Raw genomic sequence first — 16,394 nt, forward strand, 5'->3', positions numbered from 1 at the left:
CTTTTTTTCTTGGTGAGTCTAGCTAAAGGTTTGTCAATTTTGTTTATCTTTTCAAAGAACCAGCTCTTGGTTTTATTAATTTTTTCTATTGTTTTTTTGGTCTCTATTTCATTTATTTCTGCTCTGATTTTTATTATTTCCCTTCTTCTACTGATTTTGGGCTTGGTTTGTTCTTCTTTTTCCAGTTCCTTTAGGTGCACTGTTAGATTGTTTATTTGAGATTTTTCTTGTTTGTTGAGATAGGCCTGTATTGCTATAAACTTCCCTTTTAGAACCGCTTTTGCTGTATCCCATAAATTCTGGCATGTCGTATTTTCATTTTCGTTTGTCTCCAGGTATTTTTTGATTTCTTCTTTAATTTCTTCATTGACCCAGTCGTTGTTCAGTAGCATTTTGTTTGATCTCCACGTATTTGTGGCTTTTCTGATTTTCTTCCTATAGTTGATTTCTGGTTTCATACCGTTGTGGTCAGAAAAGATGCTTGGTATTATTTCAATCTTCTTAAATTTATGGAGACTTGTTTTGTGGCCTAATATGTGATCAATCCTGGAGAATGTTCCATGTGCATTTGAAAAGAACGTGTAATCTTCGGTTTTTGGATGGAATGCTCTGTATATATCTACTAGGTCCATCTGTTCTAGTGTATCATTTAAGGCCAGTGTTTCCTTATTGGTCTTCTGTTTGGATGATCTATCCATTGGTCTAAGTGGAGTGTTAAAGTCCCCTACTATTATTGTGTTACTGTCTATTTCTGTTTTTATGTCTGTTAATAATTGCTTTATATATTTAGGTGCATCTATATTGGGTGCGTAGATATTTACAAGTGTTATATCCTCTTGTTGGATTGTTCCCTTGATCATTATGTAATGCCCTTCTTTGTCTCTTTTTACAGTTTTTGTTTTAAAGTCTATTTTGTCTGATATGAGTACTGCTACCCCAGCTTTCTTTTCATTGCCATTTGCATGGAGTATCTTTTTCCATCCCTTCACTTTCAGTTTGTGAGTGTCTTTGGGTCTGAAGTGTGTCTCTTGTATGCAGCATATATATGGGTCTTGTTTTGTTATCCAGTCAGCCACCCTATGCCTTTTAGTTGGAGCATTTAGTCCATTGATGTTTAAAGTAGCTATTGATAAGTATGTACTTACTGCCATTTTTTAACTTTTTTTTCCCTCAGTGTTTTAGTAGTCCTTCTCTGTTCCTTCCTTCTTCTATACAGAATTGATGGTCTCTTTAGTTTGACCTCTGTCTGAAAGCTCTACTCTTTAACTCCCCTCCTCCCTCCTTTTATGTTTTTGATATCATATCTAACCTCCTTTTTGTGCATTTGTATCCATTTCCCTCTTATCATGGAAATAGATAATTTTTCCTATTTGTGGTCTTCTCTTTTCCCCTTAAATCAGTCCCTTTAACATTTCTTGCAGCACTGGTTTCTTGGTGACAAACTCCTTTAATTTTTGCTTGTCTGGGAAATTTTTGATCTCTCCTTCCATTTTGAATGATAACCTTGCTGGGTAGAGTATTCTTGGCTGTAAGTTTTTTCCTTTTAGCACTGTAAATATATCATGCCACGCTCTTCTAGCCTGTAAGGTTTCTGCTGAGAAGTCAGCTGATAGCCTTATGGGGTTTCCTTTGTATGTAACTTGACTTTCTCTTGCGGCTTTTAGGATTCTCTCTTTAATTCTGGGCATTTTGATTATGATGTGTCTTGGTGTGGGCCTCTTTGGGTTTATCTTATTTGGGGCTCTCTGTGCTTCCTGTACCTGGATGTCTGTTTCCTTCCTTAGGTTAGGGAAGTTTTCATCTATTATTTCTTGAAATAGATTCTCTGCCCCTTTGTCTCTCTCTTCTCCTTCTGGGACACCTATAACACAGATGTTAGTGCACTTGATGTTGTCCCAGAGGTCCCTTAGACTGTCCTCACTCTTTTTAATTTTTTTTTCTTTTATCTGTTCAGCTTGGGTAATTTCTTCTAGTCTTTCGTCCAGCTCACAGATCCGTTCTTCTGTATCCTCTACTCTGCTTTTGAGTCCCTCTAGTGAATTTTCATTTCCAGTATTGTATTCTTCATTTCTGATTGGTTCTTTTTTATATCTTCCATTTCTTTGTAGACATTCTCACTGAGTTCATCTATTCTTCTCCCCACATCAGTGAGCATCCTTAACTCTCTTTGTTTGAACTCTCTGTCAGGTAGATGTTCATTTCTGTTTCACTTAGTTCCTTTTCTGGGGTTTTGTCCTGTTCCCTTACTTAGAATGTATTCCTTTGCCTCCTCATTTTGCCTCTTTCCCTGTGCTTGTGACTACGTATTAGGTAGATCAGCTATGTCTTCTGCTCTTGGATAGGTGACCTTATGTAAGTGATGGCTTAGGAGGCCTGCTGTGTGGTTCCCTCAGTTCTCAATGTTCCAGGGGTGACCCCTATGTGGGCTACGTGTGTCCTTCTGTTGTGGCCTGTTTGCTCTCCCTGTAGGTGCCCAGGGAGGCCGAGTTATGCTCCTGGCCAGCTGTTGTAATGCTCAGCTGCTTGTAGTTGTTGTGGGCCCTTCAGTCTCTTTATTGGGTATGGGGAGCCCCAGCACAGTTGGCTGCAAGTTCTAATACCACATTTGTGTTGCAGTATTTCTTTTAAGTGAGTAGGGCCCCAGCATGGCAGGTTGTTAGGCTCAGGGGCTTACAATTGCTATAAGCCTCCAGCCTTTAGGTCTCTTGTCAGCTCTCTGAGGATTGCAGCTGGGTGGGGCTGGCCTCAGGCACCGGGGCACCCAATTGTTTCAGGCTTTGGAAGGTGGGGCAAACCCCCTATGTGGGTCTTTGAGAAGCACAAGTCTTCTGCAGCTGACAAGCCCTTCTGCCCTCAGGTCCACACACACAGTCAACACAGTCCTGCCCCGTGTGCGTGCCCTGACCTCCCAAAGCGGACCCAGTCTCTCCACGGCGGGAGCCCCACACACTCCACCACCACCCCACACTCTCCACCCGCTCCTTGTGCACGCCCTGCCCCACTGAAGTCAGTTCAGTTGCCAGGCTGCAGAGAATCCAGTGACCAATCTATGCAGGCCCACAAGTTGCCTGAGGGCTTGCTGTTGGGTGGAGCCAGTCTCTAGGGTGGGCTGCCTGCCCTGGCTGAGCTGGATTAAATCGGTGCTCTAGTGGGTGGGGCAGACCCTGGGCTGGCAGGCCCCAGGGAGAACTCCAATGGCGTCTGTGTCAGCACACCCACACCAGGCCACAACAATGGCCACCGCCATTGTCCCAGTCCCTGGAGAGGTCTCACCTCTCACCGAGATGCACACAGGGCCTGTTAGGTGAGTCTCTTGTCACCAAAGCACTGTGCGCCTTTCTTTCTGGTGATTTTAGGATGCTTTCTGAAACGGGTGAGTTTGCACATGGGCCCTTTAAGAGCCGGTTTTAGTTTCTTTGTGAACCGGGTTTTCTGGGGGTACTCCCCAATGTTTTAGTAGCAGGCACAGTCAGATATTCTGCCACTGATCTCGATTGTGCTGGGTCCACAAAATGCCCACAGCGGGGGCACTCCCCAGCTCAGGGCCCCGCGCCTCCTGGGAGGGCTGCGTACCTGTGAGCTGCTCCCGGCGGCCGTGAAGCTGGCGGCTTGTGAAGGCGGCGTTTTTCCTCTCCAGAAGGGAGTTTCTGCCTCTTCTACCTCAGTTAGGATTGTCCGTTGTTGCAGAAGTTCCTCTTATCCAGTTTTCAGTTCTGTCTCAGGGGTAATTTTTCCACGAGTAGTTGTAAATTGGCTGTGTCCACGGGAGGAGGTGAGTTCAGAGTCTGCCTACGCTGCCATCTTGACTTCTCCCTCCTGAACTGATTTTCTGTCTGCTGGATCTGTCCGTTTCTGAGACAGGCGTGTCAGAGTCTCCAGCAAATCTACTATGATAGTGCATTCATCTGTTTCTCCTTGCAGTCCTATCGTTTTTGCCTCACATAGTTTGATGCTCTGTTGTTAGGCACATGCATGTTAAGAATTATGTCTTCTTGGAGAATTGACCCCTTTATCATTATGTAGTGCCCTTCTTTATCCCTGATACCTTTTCTTGCTTTGAGATTTGCTCTGTCTGAAATTAATATAGCTACTCCTGCTTCACTTTGATTTGTATTAGCGTGGTGTATCTTTCTCCATCCCTTTACTTTTTTTTTTTTTTTTTAAAGATTTTATTTATTTATTTTCCCCCCAAAGCCCCAGTAGATAGTTGTACGTCATAGTTGCACATCCTTCTAGTTGCTGTATGTGGGACGCGGCCTCAGCATGGCTGGAGAAGCAGTGCGTCGGTGCACGCCCGGGATCAGAACCCAGGCCGCCAGTAGCAGAGCGTGCGCACTTAACCGCTAAGCCACGGGGCCGGCCCTCCATCCCTTTACTTTTAATCTATATGTGTCTTTATATTTAAAATGGGTATCTTGTACACAATACATAGTTGGGTCATGTTTTTTGATCCACTCTGATAATTGGTCTTTTAATTGGTGCATTTAGACCATTGACATTCAAAGTGATTATTGATATAGTTGGGTTAATGTCTACCATATTTATTACTGTTTTCTGGTTGTTGCCTTTGCTTTTTATTCCTATTTTTATCTCCCATTCTTTTTCTGCCTTTCGTGATTTTAACTGAGCATTTTATGTGATTTCATTTTCTTAGCATGTTGGTTGTGATTCTCTTTTTACTTTTTTTTTTTTTTGTGAGGAGGATCAGCCCTGAGCTAACATCCATGCCAGTCCTCCTCTTTTATTTTTTTAAGGCTGAGGAAGACTAGCCCTGAGCTAACATCCGTGCCCATCTTCCTCCACTTTACGTGGGACGCCACTACAGCATGGCCTGACAGGCGGTGTGTCGGTGCGCATCTGGGATCCGAACCCGGGCCACCAGCAGCGGAGCGCGCGTGCACGTAACCGCTGTGCCACGGTGCCAGCCCCTCTTTTTACTTTTTTTAGTAGTTGCCTGCAGTTTTCAGTATACACTTAGAGCCAATCCAAGTCCACTTTTAAATCATACTGTACCACTTTATGGGTAGTGTGAGTACCTTATGATAACAAAATAATCCTAATTACTTCCTCCTGTTTCTTGTGTCATTGCTGTCATTCATTTCACTTATACATAAGCATATATATACATACACACACACACAAGATATATACATAAACATGCATAAACAAATACATTGCTGCTATTATTATTTTGAACAAACTGTTGTCTATTAGGTTGATTAAGAATAAGAAAAATAGGGACCAGCCTGGTGGCACAGCAGTTAAGTGCACATGCTCCGCTTCGGCAGCCCGGTGTTTGCAGGTTCAGATCCTGGGCGTGCACCAACAGACCGCTTGTCAAGCCATGCTGTGGTGGCGTCCCATATAAAGTAGAGGAAGATGGGCAGGGATGTTAGCTCAGGGCCAATCTTCCTCAGCAAAAAAAAAAAAGAAAAAAAAGTTTTTGTTTTACCTTCACTTATTACTCCTTCAATGCTCTTCCTTTCTTTAAGTAGACTGAAGTTTCTGACCTATGTTATTTTCCTTCTCTCTAAAAAACTTCTTTGAACATTTCTTACAAGGCAAGTCTACCGGCAACAAATTCTAATTTTTGTTTGTCTGAGGAAGTCTTATTTCACCTTTACTTTTTAAGGATAATTTCACTGGGTACAGAATTGTAGCTTGGTGGATTTTTTTTCTCTCAACATTTTAAATATTTTACTCTACTCTCTTCTTGCTTGCATGGTTTCTAAGAAGTTGGATGTAATTCTTATCTTTGTTGCTCTGTAGGTAAGGTGTTTTTTTCTCTGGCTTCTTTTAGGATGTTTTTCTTTATCTTTGCTTTTCTGCAGTTTGAAAATGATATGCTCAGGTGTTGTTTATTTTTGTGTTTACGCTGCTTGGTGATCTCTGAGCTTCCTGGATCTGTGGTTTGGTGTCTGACATTAGTTTGGGGAATTCTCAGTCATTACTGTTTCAAATATTTCTTGTGTTCCTTTCTCTCTCTCCTCTCCTGGTATTCCCATTGCATGTATGTTACACCTTTTTGTAGTTGTCCCACAGTCCTTGGATATCCTGTTCTGTTTTTTTCAGTCTTTGTTTTCTTTGCTTTTCAGTTTTGGAGGTTTCTATTGATATATCTTCTAGTTCAGAGATTCTTTTCTTGGCCGTGTCTAGTCTGCTAGTAAGCCCATCAAAGGTGGTCTTCATTTTTCTTACAGGGTTTTTTATCTCTAGCGTTTTTTTTTTGGTTCTTTCTTAGGATTTCTCTCTCTCTGTGTACATTATCCATCTGTTCTTGCATGCTGTCTACTTGATCTATTAGAGGCCATAGCATATTAGTCATAGTTCTAAATTTCTGGTCTGATAATTCCAGCATCTGCCACGTCTGTTTCTGGTGCTTGGTCTGTCCCTTCAAATGAGTTTTTGCCTTTTGGTACGATATGCCTTGTAATGTTTTCTTGATAGCCAGCATGATGTACTGGGTGAAAGCAGCTGCTGTAACTAGGCCTGACAACATTTTGGTCAACAGTGGACCACATGTACGATGGTGGTCCATGAGATTGGCACCGTAGAGTCGAGGTGTGTTGTAGGCTATACCACCTAGGTTTGTGTAAGTGCACTCTATAATGTTTGCACAACTGCAGAATCACCTAACCACACATTTCTCAGAATATATTCCTGTCATTAAGCGACACACGGCTGTGGTCCTCATTTGACTCGGTCTCCATCTTCTAGTACGCCTGTGCCTATGGACTGTGCGTTTCACAAGTGTTCCTCAGTCTTTTTCTCCCACCTTAGGTGGCACAGGATGGCTGGCGTGGGCTGCAGTTGGATATTTCCCTTCTCCCTTGTGGATGGCTAGAGCTGACTAGAGTTGGGTGTTTCCCTTCCCTGGGTCACTTAGGCTCTGGTTGACTGGTTTCCCTGAGGGCAGGCCTTCAGGTGTATTTCAGAGTGGTTCCTTTCCTCTCCCCTTGCTGTGGAAACCTGCTTGAGCTCCTGGAGGTAAACCTCACAACATTGTAGGGCCTCCCTGTCACTGGGTCTCCTTGGAGTTTTTAACTGTCAGTGTTGTCTACATGGAGCCTCTGCCAGTTCATCAGTTGCAGTTCAGGTTTTCCTGCCCCAACACTGGTTCCTGCAGTGGTTTCCGCTTGTGAGTCTCTGCTCTGGGAAGCTGTTACTCCCTGTATTGACCTGTCTGTCTCTCCAGCCTTGAGGGCAGCAGTTTGCCTTTTGTCCTGCCTTCTCTTATGAATCCAAGAAGAGTTGTTGGTTTTTCAGTCTGTTGAGACTATTATTTGTTAGTACAGAGTGGTGACTTCCAAGCTCCTCACACGCAGACTGGAAACCAGACGTCCTCATTCTCATCTTTTAAATCGATTAAAAAAAATCCATTTCTCTTCCACTTCGTGCACAAACTTTTCCTTCTTCAAAATTCAAGCTACCACGGGCCAGTCCCGATGGCCTAGTGGTTAAAGTTTGGCACGCTCCGCTTTGGTGGCCCAGCCCAGCCCAGGTTCGGCTCCCAGGCACGGAACCACACCACTTGTCTGTCAGCAGCCGTGCTGTGGCAGCAGCTCACATAGAAGAACTAGAAAGACTTACAACTAGAATATACAACTATGTACTGGGGCTTTGGGGAGGAAAAAAAAAAGAGAGAAGGATTGGCAACAGATGTTAGCTCAGGGTGAATGTTTCCCAGCAAAAAAAAAAAAAAGATTTCCTTAAAAAAAAAAATTTAAAGCAGCCTGCTATCTCAACACCCACCCTTCCTCACTTCCCCTTGTTCACTAAGTCTTGGTCTGGTGGCTTCCCACTCCCCCATTTCCTGCTGTCGAGAACTACTTGAACATCCTTGTGGATGATTCATTCAGCAGTCTAGTAACGTCAAGGGCACTTGCCTTTCTCAGTTCCAGAGATGTTGGGCGCTCTTCACTGTAAATAATCCACTCTTGCGGCCACATCCTGGACTTTGTCATTGTACAGATTGTTCACCCTCTGAAATGGTAAACTCTGTTGTAGGACTCAGACACATATTCTCTGTTCCTGCTCCTTTCCCTGTCATTCCCTTAAACTTGCTGAGAGCTCCTGCTCTTCGCTACTTCTCGTTCCTTCTGATCACTCCATCTACTCTGCATGGCTTTCCCTTCCTTCTAGCTCGCCTGGGTCCCGTCATGGAGTACCACAGGGTTTCTGTTTGTTCTTCTGTCAGCAGCTGCGGGTCCCTCGCCACTGTTTCCTGATGCTGCAGCCTTGGACCAGCCATCCACCTCCTCCTTTACTGCAACCAGGGCTGCTCAGTGATGCTTGAGAAGAAGGTTTCCACATGCACAGAGTCATGCTGTTTTATCTTCTCCTGGTCTTGAGCACCGCTGGGAACCCTTCTCTGTGTCCTGATCAGTCCCCACTTTGATGTCCACAGTGGCTAGGCCAGACTGTAGACTCTCTGTGACTCTGACCACTTTGCTGTTCTTCGGTCCTCTGCAGGTAGCTGTACTTCCTGCTCCCCAGAGGGGATTGAGGGCGTGGGTGTGAGCTTACTCATCTTGGCTGCCTCACTTATTAATACCCCCTCACCCTCACACTCTTTTCTCATGTGTCAAAGGGACATGTGGCCTTTTGGGGTTTTTTGGGTGAGTAGTCCTCCCAGCTCTGGTTATGATTAGCTGTCCTTTTGATTAGCTGCCCTCTGAAATTTTGCTCAGTTAGTTGTCATCTCTTGTTTTAGCATTTTCAAGTTCTCCCGCTCTACTGGCTCCTGTTCAGCCCTTTTTCTTCTACTTGTGCTCTGACAATCTTCAGCAGGGCCCTGGGGTCCACATCAGACTGTTTGCCAGCTCTGCTAGAGTTTGAGTGGCCTTGGGTTTACCATGAGATGACACGTTTTTCTAGAATGAAAGCCTGGCTCATGGTACCCTGTTCCTTTTGCTTTACTTTGAAGTCCCCATGGGCCCTGTTGGTCAGTGGCCTTATAACAGCCGTGGTTCTACTGTGGGGCCCCAGGGCCATCTCTTTGGTGGCAAGCACCCACAGAGTGACAAGTGGCACATTGTTGTGACTTGGCCTCTGTGAGTTCTTTCAGTGTCATGTCCTCTCAGGGCGTATAGTTTCTCACTAGCCCTAGTTTATTTGCCTTTTTTGGGAAGACACTTTTTAAACTCTTCAAATCTAGAAACTTCCAATACCTGGTGGCTAGACATACCAGATGATCCCGGGGGTCTCTGGAGGTGCTCTGTGCTCCAGCAGGATGACTAGATTGCTGTTTGCTGTAGTGATCTATCTTTTAAGCCTTGGTATCCATACCTCCAAGAGGATCACCTTACTACTACGCCAACCAGGACTGTGTTCTCTCTTGGTAACTTTTACGTGCACGTCAGCCTCTCAGGTGCCTGCACACAACCCAGGCTGGCCCTAGAGCAGGCTCCCTCAGCCAAGGCTGGGGAATTCAGTGCTGCAAGCTGGTGTCAGGCCCCTGGCGGGGGGTCTTGTCCAGCTCTTCTCCATGCAGTAGTCATTCAGCAGTCGGGGTGTGCAGTGTCAGGAGCTTCTCCTGTCATCGCCAGCATCAGTGCTTTTCCTTCCACCTGCAGCCACGGGTCACCCGGGCTTGTGCATGCAGCCTCTGGCACAGGCGGGGTCTGCCGTGTCTGGGATTGCACCCTGACCTTGGGCCTGCAGAGGGCCCCTGAGCGTCATGCTGGCACTGAGCCTGGTGCCGTGGACCCTGAGGCTTTCCTGGCGGTGCCTTGTCTTTCCCCACTGCTTTCACGTGATACCAGTGTTGCTGTTCTCCTTGACACTCAATAAGAGCTGGACAAACAAAATTTTTGTTTCACGTTGGAGATGTGGATTTCAGGAATTAGGATGACTTCCAGCCTTGTTAAGTACCCCCTATTTCTTTTGTACTTAACTTTCTCATTAACTTTTTCTCATTCTCATCCTTCCTTATGATTTTACCGATCCTTATTGAACAGGCCATGAGAGGCCTTTTAACATCTTCTTCTAGCTGCTTCTTAGGGTCAGTGTTGGGCAGACCTGCTGGAGATGTCATTGAATGGGTTGGCTGAAGGCCCAGAGTTTAAGGTGGCTCCTCAGCTGGAGAGAGGAGACCACTGGCAGGCTGAGCTACTGGAGGGTGGCAGGGAGGGGTTTCCACATTCCTGAGCAATCACTTGGTTCTCAGCTTACTGCTCTGCCAGGTTTGGGGTTGGGCTGCAGGCTCTGAAGGGAATGTGTTTACTGTGTACCAACCACAGGTTACTGACACAGCACATTTCACTGTGCAGGGGCCAGGGAGTATACGGCATGTACGGTCAGGAAGGGCCAGGAAGGAGGAGAGCAGCTCTGCAGAGCTGTTTCTTGTCCAGGCACATGGGGTGGAGGATTATAGAAATGCCTCTGGAGTTTGGAATGTACTTTGTCCGCCTCCTTGAGGTTACTCTTGGTTTATCCCCCACTTGACGACTTCCACTTGTCATCAACAGAAGTCCTGCTCATGAAATTTCCCAGGTTCTCTGGGCAGAACCAATCTGTGAGCTCTGCAGGAAAACCAGTGCATACTTTGTGACCAAAGTGGCGTTATGACATTTCTGAGGAGATGCAGCTCTTAGTGACTGTGGTTGTGTGTGCAGATCTGAGCCTCCTTGAGTGATGACTCATCATCATCAGGAGCGGTGGGCTGGCTTCTCTTGCAGAATCCCAGCTTCCCAAGAAGAGAGAACTTGTCTGGGAAAGTCAGAGCTCAGACTGTGTTTTGTGACAATGATTCTAGAAGCATTTCCACAAAATGTCTTAATGGCAGTGTTTTAGAACTCAGCTCAGGGCACTAAGCTTGGCAGAGAGCTCTAAAAGCACACACACAGCGTGCACAGTGGTGCTTTGCTTGTCTCTTTCCCTCTTTCTGTGAACTTCCAGGTGGTACAGGCTGCATCTTCAGCTCTGTATCCCAAGGCCTGGTGTACAGAAGGTGCTTGGTAAATGTGGCTAAACGAACACATGAGATGCAGGTATTCACTTTCTGGGTTATGGTCATACTTTGTTGTTAGAAGTCATACAAAGTGTTACTGTGCATTGAGTGGCCTGACATCTTCTTCACATAAGGAACAGCTTAGTGCCAATTGAAAGGAAATCTTCAAACAGGATTGAGTTTCTAAATTGTTTCCAATCAAAACTTTAGTAATCCTAGGTAGTAGGGAAGTTATCATTAAGGACATTATAATATATTTCTAGGATGTTCATTAACAGTTAAATATTTTGAAGAGGGAGGTACATTTTGAAGACAAATCTTAGATAGTGTTCAAAATCCTGAATTTAGAGTTATCAGCTTTTCCAGATATTAACAAGGGTCAACCAAGCTTCTAAAATGTTTCTCTCTAACATTTGGGGTCTGGAAATGAATATATATTATTTTCCAGGCAGTAGAGCTCTTAGCTCCAAAACGCTTATCATCCACTGAATTGGTCTAGTACTGAGTTGTAAATTGGTATTTTGTGCTATGAATATAACCTTAGGTTGTCTGAAGGGCATTGTTGGAGTTTCTCTCTAGGTTGATCATTCTATGTATGTTAAAAAAAAAAAAAAACCCAAAATCTATATTCAGCTTTTTGAATAAGAACAAGGCAAAGAACCTAATACACATATAGGCAAAGAGATAATCAGGCAGTTCACAAAAGATACACACTGACAAGATTCATAAATATGGAAAAGATTCTCGACCTTAATTGTAATGCAGATTATAACCGTAATGAGATACATTTTCATTCCATCTCATTGGAAAAGCCAGAGTCGGACAGTTTTGAGCTTTGGAGAGGATGTGAGGCTGAGTAGAGCTTTCAGCTGTCCACTCTGCTAGGAGGAGGGAGGTGGAGGCAGTTGGGCAGCATCTGTTGAGGTCCAACATACACATGCCTGGGACAGGTACTCTGCTTCTGTGTACGTACTCCAGAGGGAGGTTTATGTGTAAACACCAGGATGCTTGTGCAGAAACATCATGGCAGCCGTGTTTGTGATGGCACGCCCCAAGAAGCTTCCTGAACCTCTGTCAGCTGGAGAATAGATAGACGGTGGTCAGTTAGCGTGTTGGGACCCATCAGTGCAAAGACGTTAGAATACGCAAATCAACACAGACATCTCACCGTGGTGAGGGGGATTATGTACAGCATGCTGCCGCTGATACAAACATGAAGAACAAAATCGTCAGGTTCTGTACATGTTGTACAAGTACATAGAAATGCATGGCTGTTTCACATATCAGGTGTAGACAGTGGTTCCCCTCGCCCTGAAGTACGGGTTCAGACAGAGTTCACACAGGGTTTGACTGTGGTGATAAGGTTTTCTTTCTTAACCAGGGAGGTGGGTGTTGTATTGTTCTTTATATCTTTTTGTGCGACTTCAATGTTACTTAGTAGATAAAAGTTAATCTATAGATATTTGGTTAGGATTACATAGGGCATACACCACAGACTTTTAGGTTCTAACTTGATTGGGGAGGGGATGCAGACTCTAAAACAAGCATGTTAAGTAGTTAATTGCTACAATCCTTTTTAAAAATTGGTAGGCCTCTAACTGCACGTTTCTGTCTCTCATTTGGTCTGAAATGTCTGACTGTATTGCTCTGCCGGTCACTTCTCTCTCAAATAACATAAGCTGTCTTTTGTAAGCATTTTATTCCTCATTGTTTCTTAGAATTACTTGATGGTGCTAATTTGGCTACTTTAGATTTTTGTCAGTTTTGGATGACTGATTTGTAGTTTTTGTTTCTGGCCGTCACGATCATGCGTTTTTGTTTATTTTTATTGCTGGTTTGTTTGGAACACTGGGTGTATTTATTCTTTGTTACTTCTAGGTTACAGTTGTCATTTCTTTTACGATGAAGGATAAGGCAGTTCAGTTGCGTCACCTTTACTTCCAGTGAGTCAGCCTTGCACGTCAGACCGGTCAGGAGGGCTTTCCGACTTCTCACCCGGAGAACCTGTCCCGCCTCAGGCCTGGTATACCTAGCTGGAGAGAACTGCCTTTTTATTGAAGGAGAGTTACTTGTGTTGTTTTTGTAGCATTTCAAGTTCACCAATACCTTTATTTTAGCCTTACTTTCAGTCCTTTTATTATCCATGTCAGACATATCTCAAATTCTCAAGACTGCAGAGACTGGGAAGTTGCTCTTTTGGACCCCATTAATCCATTTACAGCAAATCTTCTGCTTAGGTTCGTGGTAGGAAGCCAAATTTGCCTACCCTTTTTTGTCACTGGAAGAAAAAGTCTGACTCCTAGTGCTACGGTCATTTGAGAAATGATATTTACTTTTACTATCTCCCTAAGTCCTAGAAGAGTGAACTGAATTGGGCAGTGTCTTTGAGTTGAGAGTTGGAAACTTGATACATTATTTACAAATTACTTTTGGTTGGAATAGAAAACGTTTGCATAAGAAACAGAGTCGTTCTGAGTTTATTGTTTGCTAGGTCCTTGTGTGACCTTGGAGAAGTTGCTGGTCTTCTGTGACAGTGATGTGAGGTCTCAGGGGCCACATAGAGATTTTTAGGCTCTGTAGGCCATATAATCTCTATTGCAGTGACTCAGCCCTGCTGTTGTAGCATGAAAACAGCATAGACAGTACATTTAATTTTAAGGAATCCCAGCTATCTGTTGGTGATCTGAAGTAGGAACTTTTCTCTTCTTGGAATACTGGATTAGAGACCTCAGAAAGTGAAGGTGCTGAATTTTTCTCGTGAATACGACATTTGACTAGCCCTTAATAACTCATTAAATAGGTTACTAGTGAATAGATTTTGGATATGTGTAAAAATTGTCAGAAAAGTTCAAAGGATTTGCAATTTTGGCTCATTTTGTGGCCCATGAGGAGGCTGAGGATGGTAATTTGAAAGCTGGGCATCAGTGCTCTCCAGGGTGCTAGCCTGTTGTCGTCTTCTTGGACTTGGTAGCTTGTCTTGACTTTGAAAATGCCCATAAAATGCCAGGAAAGACTTTGTCCCTGCATGCTTTGCCCTCCTGAGGCTCTCAGTCCCTGGGAGTTGATTGACTTTGCATATTTACACTGAGTGCTTACTGTGTCCCAGGTACTGTGCCAGCCTGTGTGGTCGTAAAGACGTTCAGTAAGCTGTGGAGCTTGCTTTTGACAAATTGAGTTTCGTGAGGAAACCAGCTGTTTTAAGAGAATACTGTAATGTACATTTTCCATGGCATGCATGTATGCATGTAGCACCATAATTTATTTCATTAGTCTCTTGTTGATGGACTGAGTCGCTATTACTGATTTTCCTTTTGCTTCAGGCACTAATATATCTTGGTATGACACTGTTACTGATCCTGTCTTTATTTAACATTTTGATATATTGCTTATAATGGAATTTTTACAGTAGTTTTGATTTTTTAAAAATTTGCATGATAATATATTTTAAAAATCTTGGTTGCTGAGTGTTTTGGCATCTCTTAAATTTGTGGCCAAAGCAACTGCCTTACTCTCCTCTGCCCAGCTGGCCCTGCTAGTTAGATATTCGATCATGTACTGGACGTTGCAGAAGGTGTGTTGTGGACTCTGGACTCTTATCTTTTCCTGCAGAGAATTAATGTTTGTCCTAGCAGATAGTTAGCTTTACCTGACTCCTAAACCCTGGCTCCCCAGAGGTGGTCAGCAGCCATAATCTGTGCCCGTTCCTCAGTTTTCCAGCTCTCTCCACTGGGCTCTTAGTGTCTGCCTTGTAGTGGCGCAGTTCAGAGGCAGCCACAGCCCGGGGCGATTCTGCATGCACGTTTTAGTGCTTCCCTCGTTCTGGCACCCGCCTTTCTGGGCTTCCTCCTTCCTAGCTTTGCTCTCTTCACTACAATTTCTTTTTTTTTTTTTTTTTTTTTTTTTAAAGATTTTATTTATTTTATTTTTTCCCCCCAAAGCCCCAGTGGATAGTTGTGTGTCGTAGCTGCACATCCTTCTAGTTGCTGCATGTGGGACTCGGCCTCAGGATGAACGGAGAAGTGGTGCCTCGATGCGCACCCAGGATCCGAACCCGGGCCGCCAGCATCGCAGCGCGCACACTTAACCACCAAGCCACAGGGCCGGCCCTTCACTACAATTTCTTTAGCTCTGTTTCCTGTTTAGCGTTTCTCCTTTCCCAGGGGTCATTTACCCTTGAGTTGTATAGTTCGATTATTATAGTTTTCATTTTTGTAAGCTCTCCTAGGTTCTCTTTTGAATTCCCTAGTCATTTATAATACTCATGTTTTTAATTTCTTTTTGAATTATTTATACCTATTAAAATACTCATTTTCTACTCTGCAATTGATACTTCTAGTATCTGACTCTGATACTTCTTGTATCTGGCTCTCATTGGTTCTTTGTGCTGTTACTTATAAGGTCTTGTTTTTCATGTGTTTTGTGATTTTTATTATGAACTCACATTCATTAGTACTGTATTTGTGGGAATTCTTTGAAAATCAGGTTGAGGGTCCTTTCTTTTAAGAAAATGTTAGTTTACTTTGACCAGGCAGCTGGAGGAGCTCCTATCCCAGGTCTGCTTTGTGTTAAAAGCATTGGCTTGTGGATTTTTAGGCCATACAAAAAGGATGGATTTAGGCCAAGCTTGAAAGTTCACTCTTTCCTGGCTTTCTGCAGGGGTCTGTGATCTGAATCCTTGTCTTGTGTTGGTCTGAGGCTTCTCCTTCTGTCCCTCTGCATGAAGCCACTAATACCAAAGCTCTTTGCTTCTGGAATCTGTCATCTTGAGCACTTAACCTCCCTGAATTTGTGCTCTCACTAAGTTCCTGATCAGAGATGTTGTCCCTTCATTTCTTGCAAGCTCATCCATTCTTTCAGGGGTTTGCAAAATATTTGTGTAGCCTTTTTTATTGCTTTGCAACGTGAAGTTTTGGGATCTCTGTATTCTGCAGTATTGTCAGAAACCAGTCCTCTAGTTTTCTAGTTTTCATTAGACTCTTTGTTACCAGTTGTGGTCAGTTCCCACGACAGTGAAATCCTGTTTAACTCTGGATACTGTTTTGTTGGTTTTTAGGGATGGTTGGGGTTGTGGCGCTCTTGATCCCTCATGCTGTGGATTAAACAGGCTTGTATGGCCTGACCTCACTACCCACACGCAATGGATAACGTTCATTGAATGAAAAGATAGGATTAAATTTTAAACAGCTGAATTGAACTTTTAGAATATAATATGCTTATGAATTGAGAGTTGCCTGTATATAAATGCAGGATTGGTAATAAAAAAGATGACTCAATAAATATGGTTTTGAGGTTTCCTGTGGGACCTTCTCCACATTCGTGTCTCTTGGTTATGTGAACCTATAAATGGTGGTATTATGTGGCACTGTTGCTAAAGTTTCCCATTTTCCTGTAGCCTCACAGAGACAAATATTATTTCACATACCTTCTGCTTATTATACCTGTC

General features: G+C 43.8%; 1 protein-coding gene across 7 annotated transcripts in view; it reads left to right on the plus strand.

Moving 5' to 3' along the window:
• HSF2BP (heat shock transcription factor 2 binding protein) overlaps positions 1 to 16,394 on the plus strand; it is a 110,525-nt gene that overhangs the window by 47,696 nt on the left and 46,435 nt on the right. The gene's annotated exons all lie outside the window — the stretch shown is intronic.

This window comes from Ceratotherium simum, chromosome 27, assembly GCF_057802395.1.
Source record: "Ceratotherium simum simum isolate JZ-2026a chromosome 27, ASM5780239v1, whole genome shotgun sequence".
Classification (NCBI taxonomy): Eukaryota; Metazoa; Chordata; class Mammalia; order Perissodactyla; family Rhinocerotidae; genus Ceratotherium; species Ceratotherium simum.